Source organism: Schistocerca nitens, chromosome 4 (genome assembly GCF_023898315.1).
Source record: "Schistocerca nitens isolate TAMUIC-IGC-003100 chromosome 4, iqSchNite1.1, whole genome shotgun sequence".
NCBI classification, from domain to species: Eukaryota; Metazoa; Arthropoda; class Insecta; order Orthoptera; family Acrididae; genus Schistocerca; species Schistocerca nitens.
The window spans coordinates 85,383,038-85,395,901 of NC_064617.1; the positions used below are offsets into that span (position 1 = coordinate 85,383,038).

Genomic DNA, 12,864 nt, shown 5'->3' on the forward strand with positions numbered 1-12,864 from the left:
TACTAGGGTACTGTGTAAAAAGCTGAACTAAAAGAGTCAAGATCTTCTCGAATTGTCTGCTAACAGTTTTCCCTTTACAGATTACTGTAGCTATTAATTCTCTTACCACACACATTAAAAATACGTGGCCTGTGTCTGTCCAAGAACTTTTGGAGATTTATTGCTAACAGTGCGTGCCTTTGTATATTATGTGTATATATTTATAGTGTGTATATAGTAAGAAGAAATTTAGTATATATCTGCCTGAACGTTCAGAAAGTATCGGATAAAAATTTGAAGTAAATACGTCAAGAACTTCCCGAGACACCTGGAAACAACCTTTACCCTTTAGTTATTGTATTTATAATTTATACATACTTAAAAAGTATGTAGCCTATGTCCGTCGAAACGTGTAATAGAGTATCGTATAAAAATTTGATGTAAATCGGCCAAAAAAAAAAAATGGCTCTGAGCGCTATGGGACTTAACATCCGAGGTCATCAGTCCCCTAGAACTTAGAACTACTTAAACCTAACTAACCTAAGGACATCATACACATCCATGCCCGAGGCAGGATTCGACCCTGCGGCCGTAGCGGTCGCGCGGTTCCAGACTGAAGCGCCTAGAACCGCTCGACCACATCGGCCGCCGGTCAAGAACATTTCGAGAGCTTTGACAACATTTTCACTTCATAAATATAAAATTTACAGCCTATGTAGATTCGAATGTTTATGAGAGCATCATGTAAATATATAAAGTAAATCGGTCAAGAACTTTTCGAGTTATTCTGTTGTTCCTTTTCTATGTAAGCGATTGAGGAGATAATCTGAGCAGCCGTCTTATGTTGTTTGCTGATGATGCTGTGGTTTATCGTCCAGTAAAATCAGAAGATCAAAACAAATTGCTAAATGATTTAGAAAAGTTATCTGAATGGTGCGAAAATTGGCAGTTGACCATGAATAATGAAAAGTGTGAGGTCATCCACAACAGTGCTAAAAGGAATCCTTTAAACTTCGGTTACGAGATAAATCAGTATAATCCAAAGGTCGTAAATTGAACTAAACACCTAAGAATTTTAATTACGAACAATTTAAATTGGAAAGAACACGTAGAAAATGTTGTGGAGAAGGCAAACCAAAGACTGTTTTATTGGCAGGGCACTTCTGAAAGTGTAACACATCTACTGAGGAGACTGCCTACACTACGCTTGTATTGCTGGGCGGTCCGAGATCCTTACCAGATAGGATTAACAGAGTAAATCGGGAAAGTTCAATAAAGAGCAGCACGTTTTGCATTATCGCGAAATATGGGAGACAGTGTCACGGACATGGTATAGGATGAACGCAACTAAAACAAAGGCGTTTCTCGTTGGGGCGGAATCTTCTCACGAAATTCCGATCACTAACTTTCTCCCCCGAATGCGAAAATATTTTGACGCCGACGTACGTAGGGAGAAACGATCATCATAATAAAATACGGGAAAACTGAGCTCGCACGCATAAAGTAAATATCTCTGGAGTGAGCATTCACATGCGCAGAACAGATTTTGTGTTGTCAACATACATTGCTGGCCTGGTCACGTGTTCTCGGGACGTCGCGTGTTTGTCCGTATAGCGCCCTGTATATTTCGAATGTCACTACATCCCTAGTACAGACGTATTCTTTTCGTACGTGCCGTGGATTATTTATATATGTTGCGCAGACATTTTAACAGTATCCATTCGATATCGGGAATAAACCAGCTACGTAACTTTTAAGGGCAAGTGATATTACATTCTGCTTCTTTGCGATAGGTGTCACAGTTCAGATACACTCGATTTTTTGTAGTTTTCGGTACGACGCGGCACTTTATAGTATTGCGGAGCCTGACGTACATTTTTGCGGTGATAGTCTTGCAAAACGACTTGACAGTACGCTAGTACTTTTACAAGTCTCCGAAAAACACCGAATTTGCCACACATTAGCGATTATATCCCTGTTAATTCGTCTTTCTTTCTGCTATTTCTACGTTATTTTCTCGTTTTTGCGAATTAAAGCACAATTTTTCTTACTGGTGACACTTTGAAGTACTTATTTATATGCATTTTACGTACTTGCTCCCAGTTGTAGTAGACTGAGTAATCTATATATATAATCGGCAAGTCACTGAAAAATGCATGGAGGATAGTATTTGCTAAAACAACTAACCACTCCCTTTCCTGTTCCACTAGCAAATTTACGAGAGGAAGCGATTGTTTGTAATCTTTTGTACGAGCCGTAATATAGATTATATAGTCATAAAATCGTAGAAAAATAGGTCTACAGAATCAAGCGTTAATTATAATGCGTCTCGAAATTTTTAAATATATATACAGTGTCTCTTACTAATATGATAACTATAATTAGAGCTACATTGTATGTACCCATGAAAAGTTACCATCCCTCCTTTCACATATTTTTCTTTGCATCCGTAGCAACAACAGTAATTTACCATCGCTATTACATTATCAACAAACGGTGAAATACAACAAAAGCTCTTGATATTATAAACTTCAAACGCTGCAGAAAGCACACACGCACAGCGTAGTACCAAAAACACGTGACAATCCTGGTGGAATGTTGACAACATGCGCAGAACACAATGCTCACTCCAGAGATATTTACTCTATGCTCGCACGGAAAGATATAGTGCGTTTTCTGCGCGCTGTTCGTGGATGGAGTAATAGAGAATTATTCTGAAGGTGGTTCGATGAACCATCTGCCAGACACGTGTGATTTGCAAAATATTCATAAAGAAGAAGACTTGGAAAAAAAATTTAAAGAGCGTCTTATCTTTATATAGTAGTATGGATATAGATTAAAACAAGACAGTTCGGTACAAATACGCAAAAAATGCAAAACGGCTGTGAATATATAAATGGAACAGGTTGGCGGTACTGTTTTTACAAGGTGACTAATAAGTCGAAACTTAGAAGAGAGGCGGTGCCAAGCAGAGTTTGATCGAAATGAATTCGCGTACTAGTAGTGTGGTAAATGTTGAGTATCTTCAAGGGCTTCTAACCATTTCAGCGTTAGCTCCTTGCTTGTTATTTGTTCCTATAAAGCATTACGCGTTATATAAGGCGATCACTGACCTCAGTAACTAAGGAAGCTTTTCCGTGGGCGTTGGCTACGCACGAGATGTGAGCACGTGTAGTTGGGGTACAGTTACTCAATCCTCGCACTGCTAGCGTCCCGGCCACTGACTGCCGGCGGCTGAGTCTTCGCCAACATTTTATAACGGGCGCGACCTTGACGTACGCAATGTTGCATCATCGCTGCTAACTCCCACCAACACGGCGCGGCGCGGCAGAGATACTAGACCGTTAAGATAAAGCTCGCTTCGTGGTGCCCGTGGTATTTTCGATGATTGGATGCTACGATAAGTGTGTCTCGAAACGTGGTGATTAAATAATACACGCAGTTGTGTAACAAATCGCGTTCTCGAGCGAATACGAACGTACTGAACAGATAAAATACAACTCTGATAACTGCCATCCTATGGAAATTTGACGAATATTTGCAGCTCCTCACCTATCTGCGTAGCAGAGGTAAGTAACGCAAGCCCAAGTTCTAGTGTTAGAAAGTCATCTCGACACATTGTTTGCACACTCATGTTCAGAAAGAAACAGAACGCCTTGAACGACTCATTCCTATTCACAGGATATGTTCTGCAGAATTTCTTTTATTTTATTTACGCGTCAAGTTCCCTAGGACCAAATTGAGGAGTAAATCTCCAAGGTCATGGAACGTGACAGTACATGAAATCACAACATAAAGGTAATACCAGATAAAAATAAATGTTTATGAACCTGAAAAAAGTCAGTCCATAAGTTTAAGTAAACGCAAACAACAATACAATAAGAATCAGCTTAATTTTTCAAGGAACTCTTCGACAGAACAGGAGTGACCCATGAGGAAACTTCAGTTTCGATTTGAAGGCATGTGGATTACTGCTAAGATTTTTGAATTCGAGTGGTAGCTTATTGAAAATGGATGTGTCAGTATACTGCACACCCTTCTGCACAAGAGTTAAGGTAGTCTGATCCAAATGCAGGCTTGATTTCTGCCGATTACTAACCGAGAGATAGCTGCTTATTCTTGGGAATAAAGTAATATTGTTAACAAGAAATGACAGTAAGGAATTATATATTGAGAGGCCAATGTCAAAATACCCAGACTAGTGAACAGGGGTCGACGAGAGTTTCGAGAACTTACCTGCTTCTGAGACAAAAATATCTTTTTAGAATGGGAAGAGTTACCCCAAAATATAATCGCATAGAACATAAGCGAATAAAAATAAGCAAAGTAGACTAATTATCGTGTCGAACGATCACTCACTTCAGATACCGTTCGAATAGTAAAAATGGCAGTATTAAGTCTCTGAACAAGATCCTGAACGTGGACTTCCCACGACAGCTTACTATCTGAAATTTGAACTGTTCAGTTTCACTAATCATATGCCCGTTCTGTGAAATTAAAACGTCAGCTTTAGTTATATTATGTGTTAGAAACTGTAAAAACTGAGTCTTACTGTGATTTGACGTTAGTTTATTTTCTACAGACCATGAACTTAGGTCATGTACTGCACTATTTGAAACTGTGCCAATGTTGCACACAACATCCTTTGCTACCAAGCTAGTGTCATCAGCAAAAATAAATATTTTAGATATACCTGTAATACTAGAGGGCACATAATTTATGTAAATAACGAACAGGAATGGCCCCAACACTGATCCCTGGGGCAACCCCCATTTGACAGTACTCCACTCAGACCCCACATCACAACCGTTATCAACATAGCGAATGATGACCTTTTGCTGCCTGTTGCTAAAGTAAGAGGTGAACCAATTGTGAGCTACTCCCCATATTCCCCTAATGGTCCTACTTCTGAAGCAATATCTTATGATCAACACAATCAAATGCCTTAGTTAAATCAAAAAATATGCCAAGCGTTCGAAACCTTTTGATTAACCCATCCAGTACATCAGAGAGAAAAGCATCTTCAGTTGTTAAACGACTTCTAAATCCGAACTGTACATTTGGTAGCAAATTGTGTGATATAAAATGATCATTTATCTTTACATACACAGCTTTTTCAGTAACTTTTGCAAACACTGATGGCATAGAAATAGGTCTAAAATTATCTACATTATACCTTTCTCCCTTTTTATAAAGTGACTTTACAGCTGAGTACTTAAATCGCTCAAGAAACCGACCATTCTTAAAGGAAAAATTACAAATATGGCTAAATACAGGGCTAACATGTGCAGCACAGTACTTTAATATTCTGCTAGGCACTCCATCATATCCATGAGACTCATGAGTCTTCAGTGATTTAATTATTGATTCAATTTCCCCCTTTTCTGGATCACAGAGGAGTATTTCAGACATCAATCTTGGAGAGGTATTTGCAAATTAAGTTATATGATTCACTCTAGAAACTAAATTTTTATTTAATTCACCAGCAATGTTCAGAAAATGATCGTTAAATACTGTGTATATATCCGATTTATGAGTAACAGAAATACTTTTAATGCGAACTAACTTTATATCGTCGACCAGACACTTTCTTCACAACTAACCATATTGTTTTAATTTTATCCTGTGGATTAGCTATTCTATTTGCATACCAAATACCCTTTGCCTTCCTAATATTTTTAAGCACCTTACAATACTGTTTGTAATGGGCTACTTTAGCTAGATTGTGACCACTAATATTTGATGTAATTCCCACTTTTTTATCCCACTAGTCAGCCACCTGGGCTGCCTATTACTGCCAGTATCCCGTTTAGAACGTTCGAATGGAAAGCAACTCTCAAAGAGCATGAGAAATGTGTTAAGGAAAGCACTGTATTTATCATCTATGTTATCGGCACTATAAACGTCCTGCCACTCTTGTTCCTTGACAAGGTTTAAAAAACTATTGCTGTTGGATTAACTTTCCTAGATAGTTTGTAATTAAATATGACATTTATTTGAGTACAAAAGCCTTTTAGTGTTAAAATTTGTGCATCGTAGTCTGAAAGGCCATTCACACTTTTACTAACAGAATGCCCATCTAGTAACGAAGAAGTTACTGTTCCCCTTCACCCTAGCTGGAAAAAACACAGTCTACATCAGATCATATGAATTTAGGAGATCTACCAACATCATTTTTCTTGCACAATCATATAAAAAATTAGTATTGAAGTCACCACATATAACTAATTTCTGGTACTTCCTAGAAAGAGACTCGAGAACCCTCTCTAGCTTAAGCAGAAATGCTCTGAAGTCGAAGTTAGGGGACCTATAAACAACAACAATTAGAAGTTTAATTTCACTAAATTCAACTGCCCCTGCACAACATTCAAATATCTGTTCAGTGCATTGCCAAGATACATCTATGGACTCAAATGTAATACTGTTTTTTCACATACATAGCCACTCCCCCAGTCCGCAAGGAACTCCTTGAAAAACAGCCAACTAATCTGTATCCTGGTAAAGGAAGCCTCTGAATTGTCAAATTATTTAAGTAATGCTCTGATATACCAATAATTTCAGAGTCAACATCTATAAGCAGTTCACTATGTTTATCTCTAATACCTCATATTTTGATGAAATATGCTAATTCCTTCTCTACTTGGAAACATTACATCCTCGGAAGGTGAGCCCTTAATTACACGGACTTCATTTCAGCAGGTATACCTATCAGCTGACTTCAATCTAAAAAGGTGCAGCTCAAAAGCCAAATACTACAGGAATTTTTCCATTAGTGACCCCACCACCACCCACTAAACTGTCACCTGTAAGCTTAGCCAGCCTCCCCTTCCCATACTTATTGAGGTGCAGGCCATGCCTAGTGAAACCCGATCTACTGATAGACCAAACTAGCACCACTGAGATATGACCCATGCCCTCTGCCATCAGCGCACTCCCCAGCCCCATGTTAAGGCGCCTAACAGCCGCATTAAGGCGAGGCCGATCATGATGGTGAAACAGTTACACGAAATGCATATTAGTGCCACCAGTTTGAGTAGCTGTCTTCACCAGGTCACCACCTACATCATATTCCCCGTCCCTATCAAGACTGTTCCTTGCTCCACCCACTATCGCTACCTGATCCTCCTTGGTAAAATTCCTAAATAACTCCCCTATGCTGTCAGTCACCTGGGCCAACCCTGCACTAGGCTTCGCAATGCTGGTGACCTGGTAATCACTCACCAACACTTCCTGCAACTGCTGGCCCACACCTCTACCGTGGGAACTACCTAGCAGCAGAACCTTTCTGTTCGACTTTGCAACTGACCTAGGCTTCCTAATCGCTGAGGACTGCTGCATGTTCCGTACATCTATAGCAACAAGATGCTCCCCTCCACTCAACTTTGACTGTTGGTCAAATCTATTGCATATACGCAAAGTAAAACCGCCTGAATACCTCCTCCCCCAAGCTGCCTTCTTGCCAACTGCTTGTTCCCATTCCCCACCACCCTTCACCCTCCTCAACCTATCTAGTTCGTCCTCTACGCGCTATAACTGCACCTGAAGGGCAGAGCTCTTACGCTCCCGTTCCTCTGTCAACTTGTTTCTACTACAGATTCTGAAGTCTCAGGTGAGGATCTCACTAGAATGCCCACTGCATTTCCCCCTCCCCCCCCCCACCCCCAATGAAAATACTTTGAACAAATCCCACACCGTAACCCACTACTCACAAACCTACGACAGAGGCCATACTTCTCACTCATGGTAAAATTTTACTGTTACTGAAAAAAACTCTACGTCTACGTTACCGAAGTTCAGTTACGGCAGAAGAGCTAGTCTACTTAGTTTACTAAGAAAGCAACTACTTGTATTAATACTACTACACCACAGCTACTACCAAAGACCAACAAAACTTCACCAAATTATTAGGTAAAACCAAACAATTCAAATGGCCACTGGAACACTAAACGAAGTTAAAACACTGAATGAAAATTTTACTGAAATATTTCACTAGAAACAATAAGAAATGTCAGTTGAAAACTAAAGCACGAAATTTACTAAACGACTTCAACGCACAGAAAACTCTAAAAAACACAGCGAGCGAACGTTTCCACAAGTTTATTAAATCGTTATTTCGCCACAATCGGCACGAAACAGCGCTGAAAACTATTAAATTTAATAACTGTATAACTGTGCACAAATAAGTTTGTCAGTACTTAGCTATATAACCGCTACAGCTCACGCCGCAAAATGTAAACACACAACTGAGGCGAGAGGCTTAGACGAACGACGTAAGCACTCTCACGAATAATAGACCACTCGAATCAACAACATAGGAAGAAAGACTAAGATTAATGAAAATCTACTAATAAGTTACTTTTACAGCAAATATTAACACAAAAAACTCTAAAATAAGTAAATGAAGAATAAAACTTTATAAAATATTAACGAACAATTTCAACAGCAGTGCAACACACGTGACGTCACACCAAAGTGACCTGGTACTCACTCCCTAACACTTCCTGCAACTGCTGGCCTACACCTCTACCGAGAGAACTACCTAGCAACAGAGCCTTCTTCTTTATGCTAGACTTTGCAACTAACCTAGGCCTCCTAATTGCCGGGGACTGCTGCACGTTCCCTACATCTACAGCTACACGAGGCTCCTCTCCACTCAGCGCTGACAGTTGGTCAAATCCGTTGCATATACGCAAAGTAAAACTGTCTGAATACCTCCTGTCCCTAGCTGCCTTCTTGCTATCTGCCAGTTCCCATTAGCACCTCAGTCACCTCGGTTCACCATGTCTCCTGCTGCCTAGTAGGCACAGAGTCTGCCATGGGCCCTGACAACTTGTTCCATGCCTGACGGCATCGACGCGTATAAGGCGCGAATATCGTCCTGTGGTGTAGCTATCAATCCTGTATTCACCCGGTTTCAAGCCTCATCTGTGGTAGCTGGCGTTGGGTCACAGTGCTGCACCTGTCGTTTCACTATACCATAAACTTTTCGACTCGGGACAATTCTCGTGAACTGGCGGACCAGGGAGAAAGGCTAACACTCAGTGACACCAAGAAGGCACATGTTCGTGCAGCAACGCGTGGTCGTGCATTGTCTTGCTGAAAGATGGTATCTGGGATGTTGTGCAGAAAGGGTATGGCTACGAGTCACATGATGTTATTTATGTAGGTCACACTGGTCACAGTGCTCTGAACTCGCACCATATGTAATTTGTGATTGTACCCAAGACCACTCTGTAATGTCTCTTGCAGCGGTCTCTCCGCGATATTTTCAGAAATTTTATAAATTACGTAACTCAGTACATATCTCGAAATATCTCTTCTTATCTTACCGATTCCTAAACTTTAATATACGATGATTATCAATGCAAAGTAATTTCAAGTCCTATTATTCCTTGGAGCGTGCATTTACTCCATGGAATAGCTTCTCTGCCATCTATGTTTTCTCTTATAAAAAGAATGATTCAGATCTTGCGGATTAGCCGTGAAAGAAGGAGGATGTATATGTATGTATTGTTGAGCTAGTCGCCATCTTGATGAGATTCTGTATGAGAAGGAATTTAATACACGAACTAAAGTAAGTGTGTTCGCGTATTATTTAACTGATTATTATTGACAGTGTCTGCTTACACGCTGTTTTGCACGGGATCAGTGGGGAACGTCTGATTTACACTGGACGAACCTGCCGTTTTGTACGCTCAAGATATCCAGTTACTTCAAATAAATAGGCTAACACGGTCTTACCAGCAGATCTCCGGTCTTCCCCATGTGATCACCGAAAGTTAATAATTATTATAAATGTTTTGAGGAGATCGACTGACAATTTTCGTCGCACCGAGACTTCGAAATTGCTTCACTGCCTTATGGAATTTAAGTTAAGCTCAATTTAATCAGGATAGAACAGTATTGAACTGTGTGAATGTGATAAGACTGCTTTGTGAATGAAAATTCCCTTAACATACGCATGTTTTTACTATCCTGATCAGTGAAGCCAAATCAGGTCGGTGTGAGAGACGTTTTAAATTTTTTGAATACCACAACTCCACACCATAAGACCTTGTATTTCTTACGCAAATGCAGTCACTGTGAAGCCGTTCCCACTGTCCGCGTCAAACGAAAATGCAGCCGTCATTTTCAAACAAAGAGAACAGGGATTGGTCCGAAAACACAGTCTGATGCCATTCCTGTCTCCAGTGAAGTCGTTCCATACACCATTGCCGTCTAGCGTGTTTTGGGACATTCGTCAAGGCCAGACCGAGAAGTGGACGACCCGAACTTAACCCATGTCGTAATAAGTGCGACGGACTGGCACTGCGGATAGTGTACGACGTGTTACGCTGTTCCTTTGTTACGCCAGGGCCGAGCAGGACTCAGATCTGTCCTGCAATGTAATTCCGCTGAGGTGTCGATCTTTTCGGGGTGTGGTCTGGGTGGTGCGACATGACTCATCGCGTCATGTTCTACAGTCTTCCGGCACACAACTGTTGCACTGCCGAAACACTTCGTCCCACACGAGCAGCAGTTTTCCCTGTGGATGCATCACATTCTCCTGCCGATAATGCGCCATGTTTCAAATTGACTGATTTTACGGTTAGGTTTGCGTATACATCTGCGAGGCATCCTGCACGTCTGCTCAAGTCCCACTGATCCATTACCTTCGGTTTATGGCGACAACGAGAGCCGCAGGCAGATTTTAGCGGTAGGTGACGTTGCGCCGCCATATTGGTGTTGACCTTGAACACGCGGGCCGACATGGTTGAAATGCTAATTGTTTCTCCAGCACATCAATGTACATATCCTATGGATGGGAACGTCCTATCCCTACTCGTTCAAGGTATCCTGTTCTATTTCTGAACATGAATATACCAAGTAGGTCCGCCATCTTTGTGAAGATAAGGATTAGCTACTCGTGTAAACTATATTGCCTGACAAACAAGTGATGCACCAAGACGAGGAGAAGTAAACGAAATGAAAAAAAATGGTTCAACTGGCTCTAAGCACTATGGGACTTAACATCTGAGGTCATCAGTCCCCTAGACCTAGAACTACTTAAACCTAACTAAGGACATCACACACATCGATGCGCGACGCAGGGTTCGAACCTGCGACAGTAGCAGCAGTGCGGTTCCGCACTGAGGCGTCTAGAACCGCTCGGCCACAGCGGCCAGCTGAATCCAAACTGTCTAGACTTGAAATTGGTAACTAAATATCGATCAAAACTGTGGTGTCACCGCCAGACACCACACTTGCTAGGTGGTAGCCTTTAAATCGGCCGCGGTCCGTTAGTATACGTCGGACCCGCGTGTCGCCACTATCAGTGATTGCAGAGCGAGCGCCGCCACACGGCAGGTCTAGAGAGACTTCCTAGCACTCGCCCCAGTTGTACAACCGACTTTGCTAGCGATGGTTCACTGACAAAATACGTTCTCATTTGCCGAGACGATAGTTAACATAGCCTTCAGCTACGTCATTTGCTACGACCTAGCAAGGCGCCATTATCAGTTGCTATTGATATTCTAAAGAATGTACAGACAAGAGCTACGTTCAACATTAATGGATTAAAGTTAAGTATTCCACCAGCTACATCCTTTTTTTTTTCTAGTCTAAATTCATTGTCCTGTTCCAGACCTCACGCCAGCCTGCGTGAGCTTAAACGCGTGCCTTTCGGCTTCCTCCATTCATACGGATTGGCTCTCCTGCCAATCCACAACAAAAACAGTTACAGCTATGAAAGGCAAACGAAATGAGACTTCACAGGTTCAGCAGACATGTAGTATTTCAGTGATTACAAATTTGAGTCACATTTGCAAAGAACTTGAAAGTAAGAGACCACTTGTCAGTATGACGTTGCACTCCCCCCCCTCTTCCCCCCCTCCCCATCCCCCTCCACCGCAACCTGGATGCATTCACTCATGGGTTTGGGAAGGGTGTCATCAAAAAACCGTTGTATAGTCTCCTGAGACAAGGCAGCCCAAAACGGTGGTAACTCGTCCTTGATATCATGGATACTGGAACTGGGGCGGAATTGATGACCGACGTGTTCCCACACAAGAGACAAATATGAGGATCTCGTTCGAAACAGGAGTACCACAACGTGACACCGGCCGTTCATAGTGACACGTTCTATTTGTGGATGAGCTTTATCTTATTGAAAAACGGTACCACGATACAGTAGCATGAGAGGTGGCGCATGAGAACTCATTACATCTACTATCACACCTGGAATAACACCGCTGTGTCTCTCCAAATCGTGGGAAGAAAGGGACTTCTTGCGGCCAGACTCGCCAACGACGGTTTTCCGGGTAAGTGCGGAACTGAAATTTGTTGCTACTCACCACGCAACGCCATTCATCAACAGTCCATGTTTCCTGGGACCGGCACCGCCACAAACGCAGCCATTTGTGTTGTGGTGTTAACGGTAGTGTCCGCATGGGCCGGTAATTCCCTAGTCCGGCTGCTGGTAGTCTTCAACCAATCGTGTGGAGTAACACAGAGTGTTACATGGAGTCCATTACTTGTTCTCGGATGACAGTCACAGATGTGAAGGGGTGACGATGTGCTTTGTGCACAATACAGCGTTGTGGTGGTCAGGTGTGGCAGAGTGGCAACTCGACGACGAGCATCTCCTCCATCACATATCCATGGTGTACCACATCGGGGCAAGGTCACGTACGAATGCCCAACATGTCTGGATACTGCACGATCTGACTAGCTGGTCAAATGGAGACTAACAGTGAGGCCGGGTTCAAATTCTTTGCCAGGTGCTGATAGCGCTAGCTCACACCAGTACACTGCGGCGCTGTGTACTTCATAGTGATCATCCTATATCTACCACTATTCGAGCCTCTGGTATACGCTCTCAGCCTTGTAACAACACCACAAACGAAT

General features: G+C 42.0%; 2 protein-coding genes across 2 annotated transcripts in view; one reads left to right on the plus strand and one right to left on the minus strand.

The window, feature by feature from the left end:
* The window catches only part of LOC126253455 (UDP-glucosyltransferase 2-like), a 35,735-nt gene extending 32,493 nt beyond the window's left edge, over positions 1-3,242 (minus strand). The window contains exon 1 of the mRNA XM_049954804.1: positions 3,093-3,242. The gene's annotated coding sequence lies outside the window, so the exon portion shown is untranslated. The remainder of the gene's footprint in view (positions 1-3,092) is intronic.
* Positions 3,243-3,332: 90 nt separating this feature from the next.
* Positions 3,333-12,864, plus strand: part of LOC126253454 (UDP-glucosyltransferase 2-like) — a 307,999-nt gene continuing 298,467 nt past the window's right edge. Inside the window, exon 1 of the mRNA XM_049954802.1 lies at positions 3,333-3,548. The gene's annotated coding sequence lies outside the window, so the exon portion shown is untranslated. The remainder of the gene's footprint in view (positions 3,549-12,864) is intronic.